Genomic DNA, 9418 nt, shown 5'->3' with positions numbered 1-9418 from the left:
GAGGGACTGAGATTAATGCAACTCCTGACCCAGAGGGGGCATCACTTGTGGGTCAGCTTCTCATAGCTCTTTCTCACACAGCTCTTTCTCACAACTTAGCCATTTTCAGAGACACCCCATCTAAAGTTACCTCGGCACCATACCCAAGCCATCCCTGAGCAGCCAGACCCTGGGGGCGCAGGAAGAGGTTGCCCACCTATTACACTGCCACTGGGCTGGGCTTCAGTGGTCATGATCCCTGTGTCTGTAAACACAGCTGGGGGTATGGAAGAGCTACACCCACTCTTTTTTATAATAGACTAATGTTCAGAAATGAGCATTTAGAGATGGGTATCCAACGGAGGACACATACCATGTGCCTCTGGCCACCCTCCCCAAGCCCTGCCAGCACACTCTGATTCCCACCTCCCTGCACCCAGCTGCAAAGCTGGGTGGTTTCAAACAGCATCATCCTTATAAACCAAAAGGTCAAAATATTGCTCACCCTCAGCACAAACTATTACCCATCCTCTCTTCTCTGCCTGAAACCAGGAAGGGGAACAGCTTGGTCCTGCCCAGCACAGGCATTTCTAGCACAGACAAGCTGTGTCACCATTTAAACTCTTGTCCGCTCGGTGTCCAGGACAGGCAGGAACAGAGGCTTCATCCTGGAAGGCAACAGAGGTTCATAGATCCACTCTGGGAACCAGTACAGCCCCATCTATTGGACTTTAAAAGCATGACTTTCTGAGCGCCAAAAAGCTATTTACAAGTGACTGCTTATGATCTGCTAGCTTACATTTTTCTCTTTCTAGGAGCTTTGCATGATTTGCTAGTTAGAGGAGCACAAAATAGGCCTAATGACTGTATTCCAAGTTTTCTAAGGCATTTCTGAGGTCTGTAATCTATAAAGAATATACGATTGCTTAGGTTAATAGCATAGAGTGGCTACCACTTAGCCTGGGACTACGTTGTGATAAACACAGACCCAGCTTACAGAGAAGAAAATACATATATGAAGGGTGGAAAAAAGGAAATAATTTTTGGTAGATATTTTGCTTTTTTAACCATCTCTCTTATGCTAGTAAAACCATGATAGCTTCCTATGTTTCAGAACTGCCATTTTGCTAAATATATGTATTTTGCTATAGTGGAAAGAGATGTAAAAATACAAGAGGCTTTTGAATTTAATTTTGTGATTTTGTAAATGTTTCATAAAGCCCTCACAGTTACTCCTCACTCACTGGTAACAACATGTCAACTTAAAACTTTACATATATGCCTACGGAGTGTATGTGGGAATTTCTCCCCCGTGCCATTTGCCTTCAACAAGCCACACACTCGGTGTAAGCTGGGCATAGGTACCTGTTGCCATCACGATGCCTCCTTTTTGGAGGGAGGGAGCTGAGATGAAGTCTCTCTCTTAACACAGCATGGGCACAACCCCTCGCCAGCACATGCTGTCAGCCCAGGCAAGGTCCCAGGTACCCAGTACCACACCAGAAGCATCCTGATGCTGAGGATGGTCTGGGGCACACAGTGAACCCCCAGCAGAAAGGCACAGGCAGCAACACAGGCTATTTCCCTGATTACTCCATTGATTATAATGATTGTTTAAAGCAGGGATCTAAGCAAGCTGCAGGCATGGCAGCAAGCGAGGCGGTGGGACTGCTGGTTATGCTCAGCTGCTGCTCCTCTTGCTGCTGGCTGAATGTTTAGGAGTTTATCCTGTTTAGGGAATTACAGAGCAAGAACTTGGCAGAGTAGACAGCATGAGACAAAATTGGTCCATAAGTTTACAGGGCAAGGTTTAATGAACTCTTAGAGTCCACAGAGGGTACCAGTGCCTTAGGTACCGAACATGTTTGTTTATTGCTCCACCAGTTCTCTGATAGTTAGAGTTTAGACATGTTTTGGCCAACCAAAACAAGTTTTTTGAGGATTTGTTGTTGTTGTTGTTGTAATTCAGGAGAAGGTTTTTTTATTGGGAGATTGATTGGGTACCAAAGGCAGTATTGGAAATATTACTGTATCTGTATTCAAGAAATCTTCTCATAAAGTGCATGATGCTTTCCACCTACACATTGCTTTTACGAGTACAGTTTGGACTGTCCAAATATATCTAAGTGTCAGGTTATTTCCTTTCTGAAGGGAAAAATGACAAATTTTTGGCTGGATTGAAAAAGATGTTTTGGTTGACTTTAAACTCCTCATTTCATTTGGGGACCTTCTTGCTGCTTAGCTAAAAGAGTCAAAGACCGCTTGCTTACTTTGAAAAACCACATGTTACTTCAAAGCAATGTAACCTTTCAGGGGTAGAAATTACTTGATGGGTTTGCACACTATGCTGGTCAACCATAACCACAACATGTAGTTTTGGGAAGTATTTCTGAGAGACATATTACCTAAAAAGACAGCAAAGACAAAGATTTCACGCCATCCTTGAAATAAATCCTAAACTAGTAACAACAAACACCTTGGAGCTGCTTTCACCCATGGGTGTCAGTAACCCCCCACCTGACAATTAAAACAAAACCCCTAGAAAAACCTAAGTCAGGTGCTGCTGTGTACTTTGTATAACCGTCATGCCTAGGTAGAGGCTACGTGCAGGCTGTTTTACCTGTTTGCACATTTATAACTGTAATGGTTCCTGTGTTAAAGTGCTTGATTCAAGCCCATGCCAGCCACAGAGAAAGTCATCAGAGATGCTGGAGTTACCACATCCCGAAGGAGCTTTGGGCTTGTCCCAGCTGTCTCCAGCTGACCCCAGGTGTCCATCTGAGCAAGGCTTTCCTGGTGGAGGGATCTCACCTAACTCCATTATGAACATGTACAGATAATTTTTCTTTGAATAAGGCTGTTCCCATGTAAGTCAGGATGTTTTTAGCCAACTGCTTTTTGCCTAGAGCCCAAAAGACAGGGGTACATGGCAGGGGGAGAGACACTGTACATTTCTATACAGTCAGGAATCTTAACTATGCTGGGAGCTTTTAGAAAGCATGTCTCTTGAGGGACTTTGAATTTTTAACATGATCCATTCTCCCTGGACAGAGGATTGCCCTTAGGAAAGCCCTGTGTTAAATAGGACCCATCTTAGTGAGCCCCGTCTAGCCAGGCGGGGGGAGCCAGTAGTGGGGCCATGACCACCCCTGGCCATCACCACCCCTGGCCATCACCTGGCAGGTTCAGGCTCCCTGCGGCATCTCAGCCTAGCTGCAGACACTACCTGTGCGTTTCCAGAGGGAACAAGGAGCTCTCCAGCAGGTATTACAGGCCATTTTGCCAAGTAGGACTGGCACTGCTGCCGTCACCCAAGCATCGGTGAGTAGCGACTGAGAGGGGAGCTCTGAGTCTGACCCTTCCTTGGATTTGCAGCATGGCCCTGAGCAATGCAGTGCCTGCTCCAGACCAGTGTTAGCTTGATGCAAGTAAGGACCAAGCCCCCTGTAGCCACTTGACAAAATAAAACCATATTCTAGTGCCTCTGAGGAGAGAGTTGTGTTCCTGATCTATAAGAAACTAAAGGGTGTAGGAGAGTTGGATTAAACACTTTGCCTGATTAACTAAAACACTTTACTATCTTTAAATATTTAAAAAACAAGCTTAGATTTTTCTTTTCTAATGCTACAGGTTTTCCATTCTGCTCTCTGCCCACAGTAAGCATCAGCTCCCTTGCACTGGGGTTGATCTGGGCCAGGGAGTCACCTTAGCACCTCATGACACCCCTGGACCCATCACCACCTCATCCCACCACCACCTTGTCCCACCAGCAGCAGTGGAGGTGCAGCACAAGGCAAGCACCAGGCTGAAGCCCCTGTCCTGTGGGCACAGAGATCAGGGCACACCCTGGGCTTGATGGCTTTCCATGGGGTTTTTGGGCAGAGCCATCCATTGCATGGTGTAAAATTACAACCAATTAATCGATAGATGTCATTAATATTTCTAGTAGGAGGCAGTTGTATATTGGCACTAGCTAGCTGCTTGCATCAACTGTCAGCCAGACCTCTAGGGGATGTTTTATTCTCCAGGAAGATTCACATTTGGGCATTCAATGTGCACAATCCCATCCAGACTGGCCCATTAAGATGGAAAATATCTCATGCCTCAAACATACATAGTGTAAACCTAGCTCTGAAGAGCAAGAGAATCTAGTGTATAATTAATGAAAATTATATAAAAATTATATATATTTTATATATATAAATATATAAAAATTATTAAAAAGCAAGAAGCTGCTGTGCCTTTAAAAGAGCAAAACTCTGCTTATACTATTACCTGTTTCTGACAGTTGTGGAGGAAAGGTTAATGAAAGAGGACCAGGTGAGCCAGGGGAAGGGAGGCTCTTTTCTTTCCATCAGCACATCTAAAATCATGCTACATTCATAGTTGTTTTAAGATATTTTGTTGATAGCATTTTTCAAAGCAAATTACCACCACTGCCCTGACAGACCAATTATATTCCCTTACAATGTCCTACAGGCACATGAATTATGAACCAAGAGAGTTTTGCCTAACTCCTCAGACAAACTGAACATACGTAATTTTATTTTTTCCCGTATGTGTATCTTGGCGTGCCCTCTGCTGGCTTTTATTCCTAATGACACATCACCGTGTGCTCAAACCTCCCTCGCTGGGAAATACCTGGGGCCAGCAGCTCTGCTCAGCCAGGGAAAGTTTTTGATAAATGCACGTGATATGAAATTTCTGGAAAAAGATGCACAATAAGGCAGGTGCGTTAGCAACAGAGCAGAACTTCGGTAGAGCTGTGAGATGAGGGCACGTCTTGCGTGGATGCTGAAATTGCTCTCCCCAGACCTAAGGTGGAAGCTCCAGGAAGGGCCAATGGGGTGGCTGGAGGTGGTGGTCCCAAGCGTGCCCACCCAACAGCTCATCAACGAGTCTTTGACATGGGTAGGAGAGATGGCTCGGTGGCCTCCAGGCACTGACAAACACCATCTTCTGGCACAAGTCAATCACATATCTGTTGTTCAGCCAGAATGTTTCTTTCATTCTTCCCTGAAGTTTTTACATAGCTTGGTGCTAAGAAAATTATTTAAATTGAAAAAAATGGAAAGATAAATACCAAAAATTAAGAATTCAGCCTTGCGTATTATTTATTAAATTATGCAGCTCTAGGGGCAGTGTCAGAGATTTCCTCATCTAACGTCTTTTAAGTGTATGTAGATTGCTGAGGAATTGCTCATTTTTAAACAATGAGATCTTTCAATTGAAAGGACCAGGGAGCATATGGGCAGGAAACTGCAATCTTTTCCCTGCAGAGCCATTCCCAATGAAGAAGAAAAGACTCGTTTTCTTCCCAAATAAGAAAAGAAATCTCTCTCTGCTCTCAGATACCACATGTAAAGCCAATGTTGGTACTGGAGCTACATCAGTATAAAGTCAGTATCACAGAGAAGAGATGGGCTCTCTTATGGGGAAAAATGGTGCAGTCCTATAGCAGCACTCGTGGCACGCAGCACATTTTCTGTGTAAAGCCCTTGGGCAAGACTTATTCTCCACACACCTGCGAAGGGCCGATCGCTCAGCAAGCACGTGACGCTGTGCCAAAGCCTACAGCTTTCTGATGGCCAGAGCTCACCTGCAAGTCTGGCAATTCACTGGTATCTCACAGACCCAAGAAACAAAGGACAAGCCCCATCACTTCAAATCACCCTGGCCCAGGTAGTCAGATCCCCTGGGGCAAGGACCTTCCTTCCACAGCACTTGGGTGCTAAAAACCCCATGCTCTCGTTTGTCTTCTAGCTGCCCCTGCACAGGTCCCCAGAGAAGGATCCCAACCAGGTCTTCTTGCCCCATCACCACCAGTCCCACCTTCCCAAACCAGGGCTGACCCACTTTTGCCTCAACTGCTGGAGGTCACCCCCAAGACCAATCCCTTTCTTTGCTGCACCGTGGGAAGCACAGATACCCACAGTCCTGCTCCCCAGAGACATACAGCCTGTATTGGAGGCTCCAGCTCACCAGCCACCATCCAAACACAAAATAAGGGGTTGTCCCTGCTCAAGAGCTTATGATATAAAAGAAGAAAAATAAAGCATGAGGGAATAGAGGCAGGAGGCAAGCACCTTTGCTTGACCAGGAGTCAGCAGCAGCACCTTTGCTGTCCTTGGGCTGAGCGCTAGGCTATGCTGCCTCTAACCCCAGCTGGGGCAACAACCTACCCACTGTACTTGCAGAGAAATCCCTCCATGATACTCACCAAATATTTTGTGTAAATTACCTAGTTTATTGGCAGTTTCTTCAAGTCAAAAATTGTGCGTTTGATGGAACTACAGGACTGAAAATCTATGCCTTGATAGGGCTCCACCAAGCTCAGCTGGACTTGCACAATGATTTGACTCGCAGGATCGAGGTCTGCATCTGCATTTTGACATTGTTTGTTTCCAGCAAGAGCTCTGTAACTTGTTGGCAAGACTGACGGTGATTAGAGGTCATTTGTTCTGTTGCATCTGGAGAAGAGGAGATAACTTTAAATACTTGTAATCAGCTTATTAACAAAGTGGATTGGAAGCTAGATACCATTTCTCCTATGATTTTATACCTGTAAAGTTCAGGAAAACAGGTTAGAGGAAAAATCAAAAGGATATTAACTAAAGATCAAGATCAAATTAAGCCGGATTAAAATAGCTCTACATGTTACCAAGTATAACACAAGGCTTTGTTGCAAGGTGGAACGGACATCCAGATAAATTAATCTTTGGCCTTCAGCATGGGAAAATAAATATAAAGGCTATTGACAGAGCAGCTTGGTTGTGGCATCACAGAAACTGCTTAGGAAAAAGCCTGACATGGACTTGTTCACATGTTTGTCTTTACCTTTCTCTGCCCCCTCATGTCACTTTGAGACAGGAAGACACTGAAGGGGGAAAAAAATCCTTCTTTTGGTGAGGTGGGGAGGAGAGTGGAAGGGGACATCTCAGGTGTTGTGGCTTTCTAGTGGGAGAGCAGAAATATGTTACATTTCAAAGACACTTCTAGGTGGTTCAAGGTAAAAACTCAAACGAGCAGGTGAGACTCTTGCAACCACTTGATTGCTGAAGGCTTGTCGAGGCCAACAGCACTGCATGGAGGGATGGGGTTTGGAAGAACTGGAGTATGTTTGGATTCTTAAGAGCCCAACAAATAAGATAGTTATATATCTATAACATCAAACATAGTGTTTCTAGAGCACTCGGGGTGATGTGCAGCAGTACTGCAAACATAGTTAATATCCTGTTGGAGGAGGCCTCATCCCCAGCAAGATTACTGAACAGATGCTCACACTTTTGGCAAAGCCTCTTGTAATCAATAATAGAAAGCACAGCCTCTTTGCTAAGGAGAATATTATCCCAATCTTTCTTAAATTTCAGTTATAAAAAAGCTTCTAGGTGTTTAGGGAATTGGGTCTTTTTTTTAAGACTTAACCTGTTTTCTCTACCTGTGAAAACACCAGTCAGGATCTGCCTGAACTGAGACTCACGCCCACAGCCTCCTCAAATTGAGTCCTCCTCAAATACTCGGGTGTTCCTGCCCCCGGGTATCACTGTGCTGAATCACACCAGCTCCTGCAAAAGAAAATTGGCAAAAACATGTCATCACCCTCCCTGTCCCACAGCTCATTCCTCCTTCTCTCTCACAGATGCTGACTTTATTCAGTTTTTTCATCTTCTAACTCCTTCGCTCACCTTAGTGACTCAAGCCCATCATCTTCATACCCTCTCACCCTCTCCTGTCTTTTCATGTCAGAAGCCGCCCTTCCTTGGAGTCCTCGTCCCAGCCCCCTGTGCAGCCACCCGCTGCCACCAGCGCCAGCCCCGCTGCTCCTGCAGAGCTCCTGGGGGGCATCGGGCAGGGTCCTCCTGCAGCACCGCAGGGCCACACCATCGGTCTCCTGCTGGGCAACCTCTTCTGCAAACACCAGCTGAGCTCGTATACTGATAGCTCACAAACCCATCTCTCTTCAGACCTTTTCCTTCTACCCAAATTCTGGTTGTCCTAATCTCTCTCCACAGACAAACACTCAGCTGATGCTGAAGTAGAGCAGAGCTGCTTCTTTCCAAGCTCCGCCTTGCTCCTAAGTCCTTACTTTTGGTTCAGAGCCCTCTCCCATTCAGGCCTAAATTTTCTTTTTTTTGTTTGTTTGTTTGTGGTTTGATTCTTTTTTTCATGCCATCCATGAAGTCTGAACCTTTCCCTGTTCAGCCAAACTAAAATGCCTGCCTGACCAGTCCCCAGCAATTAAAGACGCTCGTTACATTTCCAAACAAGCACTTTTGTACAGTGCCTCGTGCTGCCAACACCTTTGCAAATCCCTCATTATTTTCCTCCACCTTCTCCTGTCCCTGTGGCTCCCGCATAGCCTGGCACAGTGCAAAGAGCTGGTGTGAAGGGGTGGAAGGGGAAAGAGGGAACGTGCTAAGTCTTGAGGAGCCTGAAAAACATGAAGGAGCAGCCTCCGACTTCCATGTGCATCTGTGAGCACCCGCTCACTGTCTGATGGCTTCGGCTGTGGAGCAGGAGCAACCCTTGTCATGCTATGCTTGCAGGACATTTCAGCCAGTACTCCCTTACTGGCTTTACGCACGGTTAAGGCTTCTATATATTATGATAACAATGACAATATTGGACTAAATAACCTTAATTTTTTGTACAGTGTTCTCCAGAATTACCTCTACCTACTTGCCTCTTTTCCCCGCAGAGCAAAACTTAAGGGCTTTGGATGCTCTTGCCTGGTGATATTCAGATTTTTCTCGTGAGTGCTGGCTTTATGTGCACCATGGCTAATCTCTGCAGAGATATGGCTCTAACTAGCTCTGGGTCTTAAACTTTCCTTTAATGCACTGTTCATAGTTGATCTGCTTATAGCTGCTTCTTTTAAGACCTTGCCAGTATGTTTTTTAAAAGAAAATACTTGTTTGACAAAATAAATCAAATCATTAAAAACACTACTGCAAACACACACCTGCCTGAACATAAAGGAGACATTGCAGTTGAGCAAGAAAAGAAGAAGAAAAAAACCAGGGTTTAAAAGGTAGATACAGAGGCCCCTTCCCGCCTAATTATTCTCTAACTGCAAAATCAGTTTTTGCTACAAGGGCTGCCATGAAACCCTAAGCACTAGGCACACAGCACCAAGGTTTTAATGTGGGCAAATAATCATACGTCCAAGTATTGAGAGCTGGACACAATAATCCTTATGGGTACCTTCCAACTCGAGATATTCTGTGATTCTATGACTGAATAGGAAAGAGACTGCGTAAATCCTTGAAGGCATTCTTAAAAATGCCTCTCCCCAAAAGGGACTCCTGGTCAAAAGAAGTCCTGGGGAGGGATGGTGCACCACCAGCTCTGCAGACAGCTTCCCAGAGCCCCATTTCTTCCACCAGCCTAGTGTAAGAACAGGCTCTTTCCCCCCGATTTCTGCCACCCGGCTCTATTT

The sequence above is a fragment of the Pelecanus crispus genome, chromosome 2 (genome assembly GCF_030463565.1).
Source record: "Pelecanus crispus isolate bPelCri1 chromosome 2, bPelCri1.pri, whole genome shotgun sequence".
NCBI lineage: Eukaryota > Metazoa > Chordata > Aves > Pelecaniformes > Pelecanidae > Pelecanus > Pelecanus crispus.
This window is presented reverse-complemented; position numbering follows the sequence as displayed.